At 45.1% G+C, this 19,776-nt stretch overlaps 1 protein-coding gene across 4 annotated transcripts in view; it reads right to left on the bottom strand.

The window, feature by feature from the left end:
- Positions 1-2,419: 2,419 nt before the first annotated feature.
- LOC118076606 (protein S100-A12-like) overlaps positions 2,420-19,776 on the bottom strand; it is a 39,545-nt gene continuing 22,188 nt past the window's right edge. For 2 of the 4 annotated variants that reach the window (XR_009556953.1, XR_009556952.1), the window contains 3 exons: positions 8,705-11,043; positions 4,090-4,253; positions 2,420-2,720 (listed from right to left, as the gene is read on the bottom strand). The gene's annotated coding sequence lies outside the window, so the exon portion shown is untranslated. Of the gene's footprint in view, positions 2,721-4,089; positions 4,254-8,704; positions 11,044-11,555; positions 13,144-16,470; positions 18,013-19,776 lie in introns of those variants that run through there. The other 2 variants (XR_009556955.1, XR_009556954.1) reach the window with 2 other exon arrangements.

Genomic DNA, 19,776 nt, shown 5'->3' with positions numbered 1-19,776 from the left:
AATTGACTAATACAGCCGGGGCAGAGAGGAGAGGGCAGAGAGCCTTGGAACTGTTTTCTTCAGAAATGGAGAGTTTTCATAATGTGTTGGTGCAACAGAGTGCAAGGAAATGGTTGTTGTTAAATGTAAATCCATAGGTGCTGCCAGGGATACTCTTAAATATCTTGGTCTGGACGCCTCCAAGTTATTGTGGTAACACAAGGATCTCCACTTGCATAACAGAACTTTACCTTTCTGTTTCTAGTGTATCTGAAGAAGTGTGCATGCACACGAAAGCTCATACCAAAATATAAACTTAGTTGGTCTTTAAGGTGCTACTGAAGGAATTTTTTTATTTTGCTTCGACTCAGACCAACACGGCTACCTACCTGTAACTTTACCTTTCTTGTTTCCCTAGACTCTCGCACCCCCCCCAAAAAAAAATCTGCTCCAGAGGGTTGGAGAAACTCTCAGAACAGGGGGTCTGTATGGAAGGAGGCCGCCCTTGAGATAGTTAGGGAGCGAGACATTTAGGGCTTTAAACACCAATGTGAGCACCTTGAATTGGATTGGAGCTGATGCAAAGATGGGGAACTTACAATCCTCCAGAGGTTGTCGGACTTTGTCATCCTTGTCCATTGACCATGCTGGCTGGGGCTGGTGGGAGTTGGAGTCCTGAACATCTGCAGCCTTGCCTACAAGTTTTTCATCCCTGCCCTATCTGATAATCTCAAAAAGATTTAGCACCCTATGTCCAGTGTATAACCCAACAAGAACCCAAGAAAGCTTCCCATGGTCTTCAGCTTACCTTGGTTGGTGATGAAGAAGAGCGTTTGAATGCCCCAAAGTCGGATGAAGAGCCCTAAATCGCTCCCACCTCTTATACCCCATCTAGAATCCTGCTCCCACCCCCCACTTGCGAAATGTTTGCTCCTTCTCAAATGACACTCCCCAGTTGTACACATTAACCCCTGTGCTCAAGATATCTGATGAAGATCTTCCTTCAGCAAGACACCTCTGGGGGCTGGGGCTCCCTCCCTGCAGCTTGTGGCCAATCACTGTCTGTCACTTAGGAGCCCCAAGTTTACACCCTCTGGTCAACATTGCTTTCTTAGAATTCACAAATCATATTGCGGTCAAACTTCTTCGTGGCTATAGGTGGGGCCTGAAGTTTCTCAAATCAGCATGCATTCTTGCGCAATGCACGTGCTGGGTGCATTCTTTGCTTCAATTATTAGAATGATTTCCATGGGTCCTATGCAGCCAACCTCTACCCAGAGGAGACCCTGCTAAAACACATAGACCTGACGCTAGCTATGTGTATTACAATGGGTTTACTCTGAGTAGGACTACCATTGGCTACAAGTGGGTCTGTCAATTTCAGTTCCTCAATCCTTCTTCACACACCTCTTCAGACACACCCTATAAGTGCCCCAATTTTGACGGGACAGTCACAAAAAATGTTAAGCCACCATGGCTTTGTGACCTTGTCCTGAAAGTCTCGAATCCCAGAGTGGTTATGACTGGTGCTATTTTTCTAGAAAAAGAGGTGCTGGAATTCACCACGGACACCTGCCTTGTTCTCTTATATTGGCAATGGCATGCACCAGAGGGGTTCCAGAACTGAGTTCCAAAACCAAAGTTACGGCAATCATGCAGCTCCTCCTGCCACCATTTTTAGCTCACACATGTGCACCCGCTCCTCCTTCTCCAAAAAATAAGTCTACCCCTAGCCACCTGCTCCCTTCCCTTCCTCCTCCTGCAGTAGAGGAGGCGAAGTCCAGGGAAGAGAAGAGAAAGGGAAGACCCTCCGGCCACATTTACGCCTCTGCATCAGCTTCCCGTGTTTCAGAATAGAAGTTATTAAGATATCATCATGGTGGCCCAAGTGTCTTGCCGATTCCCTCTTTGCAGCTGCTAGCCAGGAGGCAGTGGAGATTTGAACCAGTGTGAGTTGAACTGAGAGAGCCAGCGTGGTGTAATGATTAGAGGGTTAGACTACAAGGCATAGGCAAACTCGGCCCTCTAGATATTTTGGGACTATCATTTCTTTGCACTCTGTTGCACCAACACATTATGAAAACTCCATTCTGAAGAGAACAGTTCCAAGGCTGTCCACTCCCTCTGCCCCAGTTGTATTAGTCAATTTCACCATGTTTACTACGTCTCCAGATTTTGCAATCCACTTGAGATATTTATCTTTATATTTTGGAGTATTTGGAGTTTTGACAGATAGTTAGGCAGAAAGCATGTATCACCCATGCTATTTTTCTAGGAAAAGAAGTGCCGGAACTCACCATGAATGCCTCACTTGATCTCTTAAAATGGCAATGGTGCCCCCCTAACTTTTGGTGAGTTCTGGCTCAAAAACAACCCTGTGTATTGCAATTTGTCAGAATTGCAGTTTGTCAGAATGAGGTTGAAATAAGACACCAAATGATTTCCAAGTTAGATGTTTATTTCGTATTCTATTGCCAAAGCATTACATTCCAAGCTAGTGAATGCGGAAAGGGGTTTGTGTGTGTTCGGAAGGTTAGTATCCAACGCGCCCCTGAGCACCGTCTCCTGGAGGATTCGCTGAGTCATTTTTCCAGTGGCCCTTATTACTTGCGGAGTTTGTCATGTGTTGCAGCAACTAATTTTGCCATCAGGTGGCCCATTTCATCAAAACTCAGTTTGCCGTCCTTGTTTATGTCTGCCTCGTCGAAGAGCTGGTCTCTCTTTTGTTGCTTCAAGGGAGACTGCAGTGTTGGGGGTGGGGAAATGGAGGAGAGAAGACTTCAGATGTGTTTGTTGCATTTCCCCAGCCAAGTAATATGTATAAAAATTAATATGCTACAGTAAAGTGTGCACAAATATATCTATCATATCTATCTATCTATCTATCTATCTATCTATCATCTATCATCTATCTATTTATCATCTCTATTGATCGATCGATCGATCGATCGATATCTATAATCTATGCAATAATAACATAGAAAAATACAGCTTATTAGGGAAAGGTGCTTTGCAAAAATGTGTATACAGTGGTACCTCGGTTTACAAACACAATTGGTTCCGGAAGTCTGTACTTAACCTGAAGCAAACTTAACCTGAAGTGAACTTTCCCATTGAAAGTAATGGAAAGTGGATTAATCCGATCCAGGCGGTCCGTGGAGTACTTAAACTGAAAATACTCAAACCGAGGCATACTTAAACCAAGATATGGCTGTATTGGGCAAAAATGCATATGGTCATACCTCGGTTTAAGTATGCCTCGGTTGAGTAGTTTCAGTTTCAGTACTCCGCAGACCTGTCTGGAATGGATTAATCCACTTTCCATTACTTTCAATGGGAAAGTTCACTTCAGGTTAAGTTTGCTTCAGGTTAAGTACAGACCTCCGGAACCAATTGTGTTTGTAAACCAAGATACCACTGTACAAAAATGTTAAAAATGTTTAAATGAAAGAATTATAAAAAACATTTTTAATGGATTGCAAATGGGGATAACAGAATTTAAGACTGAAAAGAGACTGAAACAGACGTATCTTCCCATCCCTAGATATGCTTTGTTTTCAGAGCATGATTCAAAGCAGAGACCTGGTGAGATTTCAGCCTTACCTTCCAAGTTCCGGACTGCAGAATCCGGGACCGGCAGCCATTTGACACCGGAAGTTGCGTCGATGTAACTTCCCGTGTCGCTTTGCCCTTCTATGGGCACCCAAAATGGCTGCCACCGGCTTCGAAAATCGCTTGTGCGCATGTCAGGAAGTGCTCCGACACAACTTCCGGTGACGCTCCGCGCATCGATGGGCACAAAAATGGCCGCCGCCAACACCGGAAGTGACGTCTATGCACTTCCGGACATGCGTACATGCGGCTTTTGAAGCTGGCGGCAGCCATTTTTGGTGCCCATAGAAGGGCAAATCGGAAAGAAAAAAATGGCCGCCGGCAGGAGAAAATAACGGAGAAAAACGGGAGACGAAGTGATACGGGGGACCACCGGGAAAAGGTAAGTAAAAAAGGGGTTTTCCTGGGGAAAACGGGAGACTTGGCAGCTATGGATTTCAGCCCCTCCCCCTCTTAACATGGCCAAAGGAACCCTGCCTCTTCTTATCTCCCCCTCACCTCATCAATGTCAGGAAACTGCTCGTCCAGCATCTTCTTAAATGCCTGCTTGTCAATGCTTGAAGAATTCCCAGAGTACGTGTGGTAGATGTCAATGAATTGTTCAAAATGTTGTTGCAACGGAGTCTTGGGCTTGGACATTCCAAAGGTCTTCTGGTGGCAACCTGGGAATCCATGGGAACATATTAGCGGCTCTGCTTGGATTATTTGTTGGATAGCTCAATTGGTTAGAGCTTGGTGCTGATAGCAGCAAGGCTGCGGGTTCTATACCCATATGTGACAGCCAGTGTGGTGAAGTGGTTACTCGTAATCTGGGGAACGGGGTTCGCCTCTCCGCTCCTCCACATGCAGCTGCTGGGTGAGCTTGGGCTAGTCACACTTCTCTGAAGTCTCTCAGCCCCACTCACCTCACAGAGTGTTTGTTGTGGGGGAGGAAGGTAAAGGAGAGTGTTAGCTGCTATGAGACTCCTTCGGGTAATGATAAAGCGGGATATCACATCCAAACTATTATTATTATTATTATTATTATTATTATTATTATTATTATTATTATTCCTGCAATGCTTGGGGTTGGGATTAGTTAATCCTCAGGGTCCCTTCCAACTCTTCAAATTTATAATTCTATTTTTGAATTCTATTTTTTATTTATTTAGCTCATTTAAGTGTTGTTCAGATGGCTTACACATAAGAGAAATGGAAATTAGGCCTTTTTTTTTGGTCAGTTAAAGATAAAAGCCTTAAAAAGGTGAGAGATGCTGAAGAAGATGTTTAAGTTGGTTATTCCCCAAAGACGTGAAGCCTTTCTTGCAGGGATAATAGGGGCAGACATTCCAAAGAAGATGACCAAACTATTTACGTATGTGACAAAAGCAGCTAGAATGATATATGTTGAGGAAAGGAAATTAGAGAAGGTTCCAATGAAGGAGGAACGGCTTCTAAAAGTAATGGACTACGGTATTCGGAAATGGCTAAGCTGACAGCAAAATTATGAGACCAAAAGGATGAACTTTTAATAGAAAAAAATGGAGGCCTTTTTTGGACTATTTGAAAAAGAAATGAAATTGTGAGCAGGATTCTTACCTTCCAAGTTCCGGACTGCAGAATCTGGGACCGGCAGCCATTTGACACCGGAAGTTGCGTCGATGTAACTTCCCGTGTCGCTTTGCCCTTCTATGGGCACCCAAAATGGCTGCCGCGGGCTTCGAAAATCGCTTATGCGCATGTCAGGAAGTGCTCCGACGCAACTTCCGGTGACGCTCCGCCCATCTATGGGCACCAAAATGGCCACCGCCAACACCGGAAGTGACTTCTATGCACTTCCAGACATGCGTACATGCGGCTTTTGAAGCTGGCGGCGGCCATTTTTGGTGCCCATAGAAGGGCAAATCGGAAAGAAAAAAATGGCCACCGGCAGGAGAAAATAACGGAGAAAAACGGGAGACGAAGTGATACGGGGGACCACTGGGAAAAGGTAAGTAAAAAAAGGGGTTTTCCCGGGGAAAACGGGAGACTTGGCAGCTATGGCAGGATTTGAGATATGAGCAGCGGAAGAAAAATGACAAATGAATTGTATTGGAGGGTAAAAAATACTTTGGTTAAAAAATAAGAATTTGTAATATAATGCAGTAGAAAAGGAGTTGGGAAAAAACCACTAGAAAATATAAATATATATTCCAGGTGTTGAAGGCTGGATATGCAAAATCTGGAGACCTAGTAAACAAGGGGAAATTGACGGACACAGCCAGGGGCAGAGGAAGTGGGCAGCCCTGGAACCGTTTTCTTGAGAAATTGAGAACTTTCATAATGCATCAGTGTAACAGAGTGCAAGGAAATTGTTGTTGTTAAATGTAAATCCATAGATGCTCCCAGGTATACTCTTAAAAATCTTGGACTGGACACAGCCATGTTGTTCTGCTAGCACAAGGATTTCCACTTGCACAATGGCGCTTCACCTCTCTCTCATCTCCTGGTGTTCTCTCCCAAATCTGCTCCAGAGGGTTGCGGAAACACTCAGAACAGATTTGGTGGGGGTGACAGGGAGGGGAGAGGGAAGGTCCGTTGCACTAGTGGAAAGTCTTGTGGAAACAGAACAGAACAGAAACAGAACAGCCAGATGGGCCAGTGACAGGGATAGGGAATCCTTGCCCCCCCCCCAGAAGTCCTTGGCCCCCATCAACTCCAGCCACCATGGTCGATGGTCAAGGATGATGGGAGCTGGAGTCCAGCAACATCTGGAGTGCCACAGGTTCGCCTCCCATCTTTGATCCTACCTCACTGGGTTCTTGTGAGTATCAAAAAAAAAAATGTCAGGGAGGAAATAGAACCTTCTATAAAATCCTGATCCAGCCTTAAAAAGGTGAGAGATGCTAAAGAAGATGTTTAAGTTGGTTATTCCCCAAAGAAGCGAAGCCTTTCTTGCAGGGATAATAGGGGCAGACATTCCAAAGAAGATGACCAAACTATTTACGTATGTGACAAAAGCAGCTAGAATGATATATGTTCAGGAAAGGAAATCAGAGAAGGTTCCAATGAAGGAGGAATGGCTTCTAAAAGTAATGGACTATTTGGAAATGGCTACATCTGAAGTGCCACAGGTTCGCCTCCCATCTTTGATCCTACCTCACTGGGCTCTTGTGAGTATCAAAACAAAATGTCAGGGAGGAAATAGAACCTTCTATAAAATCCTGAGCTAAGACCATTGCTAAGACCATTGCTCACTGCCCTCCAGCCGTGAAACCTCCCACTGCTACCATCTCCACTAGGGCAGTCAAGGGGTGAGGAACCCATTGCCATGATGTTGGGGTTCATGGGAGTTGTAATGCAAAACATTTGGAGAACACCAGGTTGTGGTAGACAGAACAGGGAGTGCCAATGTGGTGACCCACCAGATTCTGTTAGATCTCGTGGGGGACCAGAAAACAAGGGGGGTTCAATTTTTCTGGGTTTTCTTCTAAACAGATACTCACAAAGTACTGAGATTGTCATTATTCTCCACCCTTTCCCCTAAGGTTCCAAGACAGGTTTCAACCTTAAAACACCATATTAAAAGCCAGCATGAAGGGGTGCATCTATACTGGAAGCTGTATAATGAAGGTGCTGGATGTACCAATGGAATCAAGCTAAAGAAAGGAGATTCCAACTAACCAGGAATAACTTTCTGACAGCAAGAGCTGTTTGACAGTGGAATGGACCCCCTCAGGAAGTTGTAGAATCTCATTCCTTTGAGGTTTCTAAGCAGAGGTTGGATGGTCATCTACAATGCCTGCTTTAGCTGTGATTCCTGCATTGCAAGGCTAACAGGTTGAGGTTTAATCCTGACAAGACAAGACAGAAGTACTGTTTGTGGGGGACAGGAGGCAGGCAGGTGTGGAGGACTCCCTGGTCCTGAATGGGGTAATTGTGCCCCTGAAGGACCAGGTGCGCAGCCTGGGAGTCTTTTTATACTCACAGCTGTCCATGGAGGCGCAGGTCAATTCTGTGTCAAGGGCAGCTGTCTATCAGCTCCATCTGGTATGCAGGATGAGACCCTACCTGCCTGTGGACTGTCTTGCCAGAGTGGTGCATGCTCTAGTTATCACCCGCTTGGACTACTGCAATGCACTCTACGTGGGGCTACCTTTGAAGGTGACCCGGAAACTACAACTAATCCAGAATGCGGCAGCTAGACTGGTGACTGGGAGCGGCCGTCGAGACCACATAACACCGGTCCTGAAAGTCCTACATTGGCTCCCAGTACGTTTCCGAGTACAATTCAAAGTGTTGGTGCTGACCTTTAAAGCCCTAAATGGCCTCGGTCCAGTATACCTGAAGGAGCGTCTCCACCTTCATCGCTCTGCCCGGACACTGAGGTCCAGTGCCGAGGGCCTTCTGCCAGTTTCCTCATTGTGAAAAGCCAAGTTACAGGGAAACAGGCAGAGGGCCTTCTCGGTAGTGGCACCTGCCCTGTGGAACGCCCTCCCATCAGATGTCAAAGAGAAAAACAGCTACCAGATTTTTAGAAGACATCTGAAGGCAGCCCTGTTTAGGGAGGCTTTTAATGTTTAATAGATTATTTTATTTTATTTTTCTGTTGGAAACCACCCAGAATTATCATCATCATCATCATCATCATCATCATCATCATCATTGCAGGGAATTAGACGAGATGACCCTTGGGGTCCCTTCCAATATTCTATGATTCTATGATGCACCTCTGTGTGGAAGGAGATTCACAACTAAAGGGCTGCCACAGAGAAGGTCTTCTCCAGGCCACCATCACCAACTGAACTCCAGAGAGTGATGGACCTACAAAGAGGCCCGGCCATATCACTTGAGAGGGTCTGCAGGGAATTAGACATTTAGGGCTTTAAATACCAATGTGAGCACCTTGAATTGTGTTAGAGCTACTGCAACGATGGGGAACCTACAGTCCACCAGATGTTGCCGGACTTGGTCATCTTTGTCCATTGGCCATGCTGGCTGGGGCTGATGGGAGTTGGAGTCCCGAGCATCTGGAGCCTTGCCTACAGGTTTCTCAGACCTGCCCTACCTGATAATCTCAAAAAGGTTTAGCACCCTATGTCCAACGAATAACCCAACAAGAACCCAAGAAAGCTTCCCATAGTCTTCAGCTTACCTTGGTTGGTGATAAACAAGAGAGTTCGAATGCGCCAAAGTTGGATGAAGAGCCCTAAATTGCTCCCACTTCTTATACCCTATCCAGAGTCCTGATCCCACCCCCCACTTATGAAATCTTGGCTCCTTCTCAAATGACACTCCCATGTTGAGCACCTGGTGCTCAAGGTATCTGATGGAGATCTTCCTTCAGCAAGGCACCTCTGGGGGCTGGCGCTCCCTCCCTGCTGCTTGTGGCCAATCACCGTTCATCATTTAGGAACAACAGGTTTACACCTGCGGTGCGGCATCGCTTTTCATTGCTCTCTTAGAATTCATTGCTCTCTTAGAACTCATTAATCACATTGCAGTTAAACTGTTTTGTGGATATAGGTGGGGCCCGAAGTTTCTGAAAACAGCATGCATTCTTGCGCAATATGGGTGCTGGGTACATTCTTTGCTGCAACGGTTGGAATGATTTCCATATGCAGCCAACTTATACCCAGAGGAGACCCTGCTAAAACACATAGACTGGCATGTCCCATACGCCCAAAGACTCTGCGCCTGTTCATGGGGGGGAGCCCAGAGCATCTATTTTTTAGATGTCCCTTCTATAAAGAGATCCTTGATTCCACTCTGGTGAGGCTAGCTGAGCTCACGGAAAAGCAAATATACATCCTGCTCCTGTTAGGCAAAGATCGGAAGACAACCCAGACGGTCGCCAGATTCCGTGTTCAGATCTGCAGATATAGACCTTCCCCTGAGCCAAACTCGTTCATTTGAAAGTCCTTAAATCTGGTTCTCCAAACGACCCAAGGCCAGTTCTCTGCGGCAGCTTATCTTAAAGTTTTAAGTACCGTATGCTCACTGTATTTATAAACATTAATTTTATAATTGAATGAAGTTTTATATGTATGTTTTGTCCTTTGGGATTGTTCCCCCAAACGTGTTTTAAAAGCTGGTCTCCGACCGTAATAAATTATTCATTCATTCATTCAACTTGCTTCTACATGTCTAAGTGGGCAACTACAAGGAAAGGGAACTAGAGGGAATGCGGCTGAAGCAAAGTCTTGCAAAACTAGCTTTTCACTGCCCCGTTCCCTTTGGCCTCATCCAGTTTCTGGGCATCACTTGGCTTAATATTTGATTTTAGGTATTTCCTGAAAGGCCTCTGATCCCGTAAAAACATTGCATACCATCCAACATTCCTCAAATGCTGATTAGATTGGAGATAAGTTTTATAAGTTAGAATTTTTGTTTTCTTTTTGTAATTTTTGTATTGTGGCTTTTTTTGTATTTTGTATTTTGCTTTTGTTTTTATATTGGTTTTTTTCTCTGTTGTGTGGGTGTGTATGCCTTGTTGTTTCAGAAAATTCTTAATAAATATATTTTTTATAAAAGAAAGTAATGGAAAGTGGATTAATCCGTTCCAGACAGGTCTGCGGAGTACTTAAACTGAAAATACTCAAACCGAGGCGTATTTAAACCGAGGTATGACTGTACTGGCAATGGTGCCCCCCTGACGTTTGGTGAGTTCTGGCTCAAAACAACCCCTTTGTATTGCAATTTAAGGCCAGATCTTTAACTAACTAAAAAACAAAAATAACAGACAGGTTTGTCAGGAGTGCACATCCTGGCGTTATTTCCACTTCTCTTACTGCATCATGGCAAAATTACATTCTTTTAAGATAGTCCCCAATACATGTTGCATGTTTGCATTAGAAACTTGGGTAAGCAGATAATGCAATTATTCAATATATAAGTAGATATATGTGTAAGTCATATGAACAACACTTAAATGAGCTAAATAACAAATAGCATTCAAATGGGGAGCTGCCCTGTCCTACATAGGACTCATGGACACCTTAATCCTGATCCAGAAGAATCATAGAATTGCAGGGTTGAACTGAGAGAGACAGTGTGGTGTAGTGATTAGAGGGTTACACTAGACTCTGGGAGATCAGGCTTCAAGTCCCCACTCAGCCATGAACTCTCACACCTTGCCTAACCTACCTCACAGGGTTCTTTTTGGAGTGAAAGGACACATCTGAGAATTTCCAGGTTAAACATCTATTTCTTATTTTATTGCCAAAGTATTTGGTTCTCAACAAGAGAATGTGAGCAGGGGTTGGAGGGGGGGGGGAGGTTGGTATCCAACACACCCCTGAAAACAGCCCCTGGAGAATTTGCTGGGTCTTCTTTTCATTGTCTGACTCTCAGCCCGCTTTTCTACAGATGCTTGAACTTTTCATGGGTATCATTAAGGTATCTTGAGATCAGCCGGCTCACTTCGTCAAAACTCAGTTGGTTGTCTTTGTTTGCATCCAAATCCTGGAAGAGTTTGTCTTTTGCTTGCTCTTTCTGTTAAGAATCCAGTGATGGAGAAGGGAAGATGTGAGGTTTGTTTATGAACAACTTGCATATAAACGCAGACTTGCCATGGTCAAATTCAATGATATTTGGAATCCATTCTTACAAATACTGTAATAGCTTAAGATCTGGTGAAGTACAATAACAACCTTGTAAAATATACAGTTTTGGGGTTTTCCCCCTCCCCCCTTTATTTTCCCTTCTTTTTCACTTTTTCGTTTTCTCGCTATTATTTACGTCTCAACATGTTTAGGGCACATATGATTATGTACATTTTGAACTTTCATTAAAGACTTAAAAAACAACAACACGCAAATTGCAGCACAAATGTGGCGAGCTGAATTTAAGATGTGAGAGAAACAGACATAGCCATCCACAATAGGAATGTCAGGAAGCTGCTGGTCAATCAACTTCTTAAAACTCTGCAACATTGGCCCAAATGTGTGCTCTGGCCTTTGAGTGGCCAACATTTGCCCCTGCCTCTTCTTATCCCCGCTCCTCACCTCTGCAATGTCAGGAAACTACTCATCCATCACCTTCTTAAATTCCTGCTTGTCAAGGGTGCCAGAACTCCCAGCATAAGTGAGATACTATTCAATGTATTGATTGGTCAGGTATTGCAACTGAGTCCTGGGCTTCGACATTTGGCAATCAAGGAAAACAGAAGAAGTTTGGCCACTGGATGAGACCCATCCAGTCCCACGTCCTGTTTTAATGGTGGCCGATCAGATTTTTCTGGGGGTTTCCTAGACCTTCATACCTCTAGATCTAAAAACAGGTTTCCAAAGCAGGGATTGGGATTCTGTGGCCCTCCAGATGTTGCTGGGCTTCATCATCCATTAGCATTGATCTATGGTGGCTATTGCTGGTGTGAATTGGAGTCTAACAGCAACTGTGACACTACCGCCTGTCCAAGTTTACAATCCCTGCAATAATAGCTGGTACTCCGAACCCTTCAACATTTATCTGATGAAAACAGGTAAAGGTAAAGGGACACCTGACCGTTAGGTCCAGCTGTGACCGACTCTGGGGTTGCGGCGCTCATCTTGCTTTATTGGCCAAGGGAGCCGGCATACAACTTCCATGTCATGTGTCCAGCATGACAAAGCCGCTTCTGGCAAACCAGAGCAGCGCACAGAAATGCCATTTACCTTCCCGCCAGAGCAGTACCTATTTATCTACTTGCACTTTGACGTGCTTTTGAACGGCTAGGTTGGCAGGAGCTGGGACCGAGCAATGGAAGCTCACCCCGCCACGGGGATTCTTACCGCCAACCTTCTGATCGGCAAGCCCTAGGCTCTCTGATTTAGACCACAGCACTACCCGCACACACCCTATTCCATCATCCCTCTGTTCTGAGAGCTTCCCCAACCCTCTGGAACAGTTTTTCTTTAGGGGGGGTGGAGAGCCTAGGGAGACAAGAAAGGTAACATTCTGTTATGCAAGTTGAGATCCTTGTGCTAACAGAATAAATTGAAGGTGTACACACCAAGATATTTAAGAGTCTCCCTGGCAGCACGTATGGATTTACATTTAACAACAACCATTTCCTTGCACTCTGTTGCACCAACACATTATGAAAACTCTCCATTTCTGAAGAAAACAGTTCCAAAATTGCCCACCCTCTCTGCCCCAACTGTATTAGTCAATTTCACCATGTTTACTAGGTCTCCAGAATTGTATATCCACTTGAGTTATTTATCTTTATATTTTCCAGTTTTTCGAGTTTTGGCAGATAGTTAGGCAGAAAGCATGTATCATCCATGCTATTTTTCTAGGAAAATAAGTGCCGGAACTCACCATGAATGCCTCACTTGATCTCTTATAATGGCAATGGTGCCCCCCTGACATTTGGTGAGTTCTGGCTCAAAAACAACCCTGTGTATTGCAATTTGTCAGAATTGCAGTTTTTCAGAATGAGGTTGAAATAAGACACCAAATGATTTCCAAGTTAAATGTTTATTTCGTATTCTATTGCCAAGCATTACATTCCAAGCTAGTGAATGCGGAAAGGGGTTTGTGTGTGTTTGGAAGGTTAGTATCCAACGCGCCCCTGAGCACCGTCTCCTGGAGGATTGTCTGAGCCATTTTTCCAGTGGCCAAGGGGACGCCCTTCTTACTTGCGGAGTTTGTCATGAGTTTCAGCAACGAATTTTGCCATCAGGTGGCCCATTTCATCAAAACTCAGTTTGCCGTCCTTGTTCTTGTCTGCCTCCTTGAACAGCTGGTCTCTCTTTTGTTGCTTCAAGGGAGACTGCGGTGTTGGGGGTGGGGAAATGGAGGAGAGAAGACTTCAGATGTGTTTGTTGCATTTCCCCAGCCAAGTTATGTGTATAAAAATTAATATGCTACAGTAAAGTGTGCACAAATATATCTATCATCTCTATCTATCATCTATCTATCTATCATCTCTATTTATTTATTTATTTATTTATTGATCGATCGATATCTATAATCTATGCAATAATAACATAGAAAAATACAGCTTATTAGGGAAAGGTGCTTTGCAAAAATGTGTATACAGTGGTACCTCGGTTTACAAACACAATTGGTTCCGGAGGTCTGTACTTAACCTGAACCGTATTTAACCTGAAGTGAACCTTCCCATTAACCTGAAGTGAACCTTCCCATTGAAAGTAATGGAAATTGGATTAATCCGTTCCAGACAGGTCCGCAGAGTACTTAAACTGAAAATATTCAAACCGAGGCGTACTTAAACCAAGGTATGACTGTATTGGGCAAAAATGCATACAGTCATACCTTGGTTTGCCTCGGTTTGAGTATTTTCAGTTTAAGTACTCTGCGGACCTGTCTGGAACGGATTAATCCAATTTCCATTACTTTCAATGGGAAAGTTCACTTCATGTTAAGTACACTTCAGGTTAAGTACAGACTTCCGGAACCAATTCTGTTTGTAAACCGAGGTACCACAGTACAAAAATATGTTTAAATGAAAGAATTATTTAAAAAAAACATTTTTTTAAATGGATTGCAATGGGGATAACAGAATTTAATACTGAAAAGAGACTGAAACAGACATATCTTCACATCCCTAGATATGCTTTGTTTTCAGAGCATGGTTCAAAGCAGAGACCTGGTGAGATTTCAGCCCCTCCCCCTCTTAACATGGCCAAAGGAACCCTGCCTCTTCTTATCTCCCCCTCACCTCATCAACGTCAGGAAACTGCTCGTCCACCATCTTCTTAAATGCCTGCTTGTCGATGCTTGAAGAATTCCCAGAGTACGTGTAGTAGATGTCAAGGAATTGTTCAACAAGTTGTTGCAACTGAGTCTTGGGCTTGGACATTCCAAAGGTCTTCTGGTGGCAACCTGGGAATCCATAGGAACATATTACTGGCTCTGCCTGGATTATTTGTTGGATAGCTCAATTGGTTAGAGGTTAGTGCTGATAGCAGCAAGGCTGCGGGTTTTATACCCATATGTGACAGCCAGTGTGGTGTAGTGGTTACTCGTAATCTGGGGAACGGGGTTCACCTCTCCGCTCCTCCACATGCAGCTGCTGGGTGAGCTTGGGCTAGTCACACTTCTCTGAAATCTCTCAGCCCCACTCACCTCACAGAGTGTTTGTTGTGGGAGAGGAAGGGAAAGGAGAGTGTTAGCCACTTTGAGACTCCTTCGAGTAGTGATAAAGAGAGATATCACATCCAAACTACTACTACTACTACTACTACTACTACTACTATTATTCCTGCAATGCTTGGGGGTTGGGATTAGATAATCCTCAGGGTCCCTTCCAACTCTGCAATCTTATAATTCTTCAGGATCAATAATAGAGTGTCCATGTGTCCTATTAGCACAGGGCAGCTCTCCATTTGAATTCTATTTTTTATTTAGCTCATTTAAGTGTTGTTCAGATGGCTTACACATAAGAGAAATGGAAATTATGCTGTTTTGTTTGGGGTTTTTTTGGTCAGTTAAAGATCCAGCCTTAAAAAGGTGAGAGATGCTGAAGAAGATGTTTAAGTTGGTTATTCCCCAAAGACGCGAAGCCTTTCTTGCAGGGATAATAGGGGCAGACATTCCAAAGACGATGACCAAACTATTTACGTATGTGACAAAAGCAGCTAGAATGATATATGTTCAGGAAAGGAAATTAGAGAAGGTTCCAATGAAGGAGGAACGGCTTCTAAAAGTAATGGAATATTTGGTAATGGCTAAGCTGACAGCAAAATTATGAGACCAAAAGGATGAACTTTTAATAGAAATAATGGATGCCTTTTTTGGACTATTTGAAAAAGAAATGAAATTGTGAGCAGGATTTGAGATATGAGCAGCGGAAGAAAAATGACAAATGAATTGTATTGGAGGGTAAAAAATACTTTGGTTAAAAAATAAGAATTTGTTATATAATGCAGTAGAAAAGGAGTTGGGAAAAAACCACTGGATGTGTTGGTTTTGTCAAAACAAGAAAATATAAATATCCCAGGTGTTGAAGGCTGGATATGCAAAATCTGGAGACCTAGTAAACAAGGGGAAATTGACGGACACAGCCAGGGGCAGAGGAAGTGGGCAGCCTTGGAACCGTTTTCTTGAGAAATTGAGAACTTTCATAATGCATCAGCGTAACAGAGTGCAAGGAAATTGTTGTTGTTCTATGTAAATCCATAGATGCTGCCAGGTATACTCTTAAAAATCTTGGACTGGACACAGCCATGTTGTTCTGCTAGCACAAGGATTTCCTTGCCCCCCCCCCGAAGTCCTTGGCCCCCATCAACTCCAGCCACCATGGTCGATGGTCAAGGATGATGGGAGTTGGAGTCCAGCAACATCTGGAGTGCCACAGGTTGGCCTCCCATCTTTGATCCTACCTCACTGGGTTCTTGTGAGAATCAAAACAAAATGTCGGGGAGGAAATAGAACCTTCTATAAAATCCTGAGCTAAGACCATTGCTAAGACCATTGCTCACTGCCCTTCAACCGTGAAACCTCCCACTGCTACCATCTCCACTAGGGCAGTCAAGGGGTGAGGAACCCATTGCCATGATGTTGGGGTTCATGGGAGTTGTAATGCAAAACATATGGAGAGCACCAGGTCGCGGTAGACAGAACAGGGAGTGCCAATGTGGTGACCCACCAGATTCTGTTAGATCTCCTCGTGCAAAGGAACCCCAGCAGCCAGCTCTCTAATGTGTTCTCTGCTTTTAGGCATGGGGAGGCGTGGGGGACCAGAAAATAAGGGGGGTTCAGTTTTTCTGGGTTTTCATCTATGCAGATGCTCACAAAGTTCTGAGCTTGTCATTATTCTCCACCCTTTCCCGTAAGGTCCCAAGGCAGGTTTCAACCTTAACGCACCATATTAAAAGCCAGCAAAAAGGGGTGCATCTATACTGGAAGCTGTATGATGAGGGTGCTGGATGTACCAATGGAATCAAGTTAAGAAAGGAGATTCCGACTAACCAGGAATAACTTTCTGACAGCAAGAGCTGCTTGACAGTGGAATGGACTCCCTCAGGAAGTTGTAGAATCTCATTCCTTTCAGGTTTCTAAGCAGAGGTTGGATGGTCATCTACAATGCCAGCTTTAGCTGTGATTTCCGCATTGCAAGGCTAACAGGTTGAGGTTGAATCCTGACAAGACAAGACAGAAGTACTGTTTCTGGGGGACAGGAGGCGGGCAGGTGTGGAGGACTCCCTGATCCTGAATGGGGTAATTGTGCCCCTGAAGGACCAGGTGCGCAGCCTGGGAGTCATTTTGGACTCACAACTGTCCATGGAGGCGCAGGTCAATTCTGTGTCCAGGGCAGCTGTCTATCAGCTCCATCTGGTACGCAGGCTGAGACCCTACCTGCCCGCAGACTGTCTTGCCAGAGTGGTGCATGCTCTTGTTATCTCCCACTTGGAGTACTGCAATTTGTTCTACGTGGGGCTACCTTTGAAGGTGACCCGGAAACTACAACTAATCCAGAATGCGGCAGCTAGACTGGTGACTGGGAGCGGCCGTCAAGACCACATAACACCGGTCTTGAAAGACCTACATTGGCTCCCAGTACGTTTCCGAGTACAATTCAAAGTGTTGGTGCTGACCTTTAAAGCCCTAAATGGCCTCGGTCCAGTATAACTGAAGGAGCGCCTCCACCTCCATCGCTCTGCCCGGACACTGAGGTCCAGCACCGAGGGCCTTCTGGCAGTTTCCTCATTGCGAGAAGCCAAGTTACAGGGAAACAGGCAGAGGGCCTTCTCGGTAGTGGCACCTGCCCTGTGGAACGCCGTCCCATCAGATGTCAAAGAGAAAAACAGCTACCAGATTTTTAGAAGACATCTGAAGGTAGCCCTGTTTAGGGAGGCTTTTAATGTTTAATAGATTATTTTATTTTATTTTTCTGTTGGAAGCCACCCAGAGTGGCTGGGGAAACCCTGCCAGATGGGCGGGGTATAAATAATAAATTATTATTATTATTATTATTATTATTATTATTATTATTATTATTATTATTATCATCATCATCATCATTACAGGGAATTAGACGATATGACCCTTGGGGTCCCTTCCAACTCTAATATTCTATGATTCTATGATGCACCTCTGTGTGGAAGGAGATTCACAACTAATGGGCTGCCACAGAGAAGGTCTTCTCCAGGCCACCATCACCAACTGAACTCCAGAGAGTGATGGACCTACAAAGAGGCCCGGCCATATCACTTGAGAGGGTCTGCAGGGAAGGAGACATTTAGGGCTTTAAATACCAATGTGAGCACCTTGAATTGTGTTAGAGCTACTGCAACGATGGGGAACCTACAGTCCACCAGATGTTGCCGGACTTGGTCATCTTTGTCCATTGACCATGCTGGCTGGGGCTGGTGGGAATTCGATTCCCGAGCATCTGGAGCCTTGCCTACAGGTTTCTCAGCCCTGCCCTAGCTGATAATCTCAAAAAGGTTTAGCACCCTATGTCCAATGAATAACCCAACAAGAACTCAAGAAAGCTTCCCATAGTTTTCAGCTTACCTTGGTTGGTGATAAACAAGAGAGTTCGAATGCGCCAAAGTTGGATGAAGAGCCCTAAATTGCTCCCACTTCTTATACCCTATCCAGAGTCCTGATCCCACCCCCACTTATGAAATCTTGGCTCCTTCTCAAATGACACTCCCATGTTGAGCACCTGGTGCTCAAGGTATCTGATGGAGATCTTCCTTCAGCAAGGCACCTCTGGGGGCTGGGGCTCCCTCCCTGCTGCTTGTGGCCAATCACCGTTCATCATTTAGGAACAACAGGTTTACACCCGCGGTGCGGCATCTCTTTTCATTGCTCTCTTAGAACTCATTGCTCTCTTAGAACTCATTAATCACATTGCGGTTAAACTGTTTTGTGGATATAGGTGGGGCCCGAAGTTTCTGGAAACAGCATGCATTCTTGCGCAATATGGGTGCTGGGTACATTCTTTGCTGCAATGGTTGGAATGATTTCCATATGCAGCCAACTTATACCCAGAGGAGACCCTGCTAAAACACATAGACTGATGTGAACCATGTGTATTGCAATGGGTTTACTCTGAGTAGGACTACTTCTGGCTACAAGTAGCAATCGATGGATCTATGTAGAACACAGCATCCTCCTGCCTTCCTGTTAATCCTTCATCCCTTTTATCCATCCTCTGGTTCCCTTCCCTGTCCCATCCTCCTTTCTCTCTCCCTCCCATCCCTTCTTTTCTCTTTCCTCAGCTCTTTTCCTGTATTCCACACACCCGCTTCTCCTTCCATCCATTACCATGATTGTCCCCTTACACCATCCTTCCTTTTTATATTTTACCTACTCCTTTTCTCCCTACATCCTTCTCCGCTTTCCACCCTTCTCCTTCATCTTTCACTTTCCTCCTTTCTTCCCTCCATCTTCCCTTTTCCTCTCCTTTGCGTTCATGCTCTTCCTCTCCTCCTCCAACCGGTGACCCTGTAGTAGTGCTCCCCCCCCCATATTTAAGTATACTAAGAGGATTTTAAATTTCTGCCTGAGCGGGAGACCCACACACTTACGTCCCTGTATGTGTTTGTATGCTTCCCTTTGTTTTTGTCTTCCTCTTTTTATTCAGTGAGAGAGAGATTCTATTTTCTCCAAGCATCAGGTGGGTGGGCGGGTTTAATCTCGTCTGCTGGCTGTTTTACAAAGAATCAACTTGCTTTACAAAAAAAAGTCCCATACGCCCAAAGACTCTGCGCCTGTTCATGGGGGGGGGGGACAGGAAGCCCAGAGCATCAATTTTTTAGATGTCCCTTCTATGAAGTGATCCTTGATTCCAATCTGGTGAGCAGTGGCGTAGCGTGTGGGGGGCAGAGGGGGCAGCTGCACTGGGTGCAACATCTGGGGTGGGCGTGCTCGCACTCGCAGCTCTGCCCGCCCGCCCAGCAGCCCAAACAGAAACCGTCGCCGGCTCCCCAAGGAAGTTGTCCTTGGCCTCCGATGGGGCCGAAACGCCGCCCGAGCAGAGCCGCCCACGGTCGCCTTGGCTGAGCTGGCCGGGGGAACGTTTCCAGGGCGGAACGGAGCAGCGCCGGGAAGCCGTTTCCACGCCGAGGGGAAGGATTTCGTGGCGCGGCGGCGTCCCCTGGAGGCGCCCACGTGGGCGAGGAGAGAGGAAAAGGAGGGAGGGAGCCAAGTGGATCCGCAATCCTTTAAGTGACTTGCTAACTCATCGGTCTGTGCCATGTATTGTAGAGAGTGCTCTTCTGCTTATATGTTGTCAGCCATTTCTATGTCCAGGACTCCCGCGAA

The sequence above is a fragment of the Zootoca vivipara genome, chromosome 17, assembly GCF_963506605.1.
Source record: "Zootoca vivipara chromosome 17, rZooViv1.1, whole genome shotgun sequence".
Taxonomy (NCBI): Eukaryota; Metazoa; Chordata; class Lepidosauria; order Squamata; family Lacertidae; genus Zootoca; species Zootoca vivipara.
Note: the sequence above shows the minus strand (reverse complement) of the source record. Positions and strands in the feature narration are given on the sequence as shown.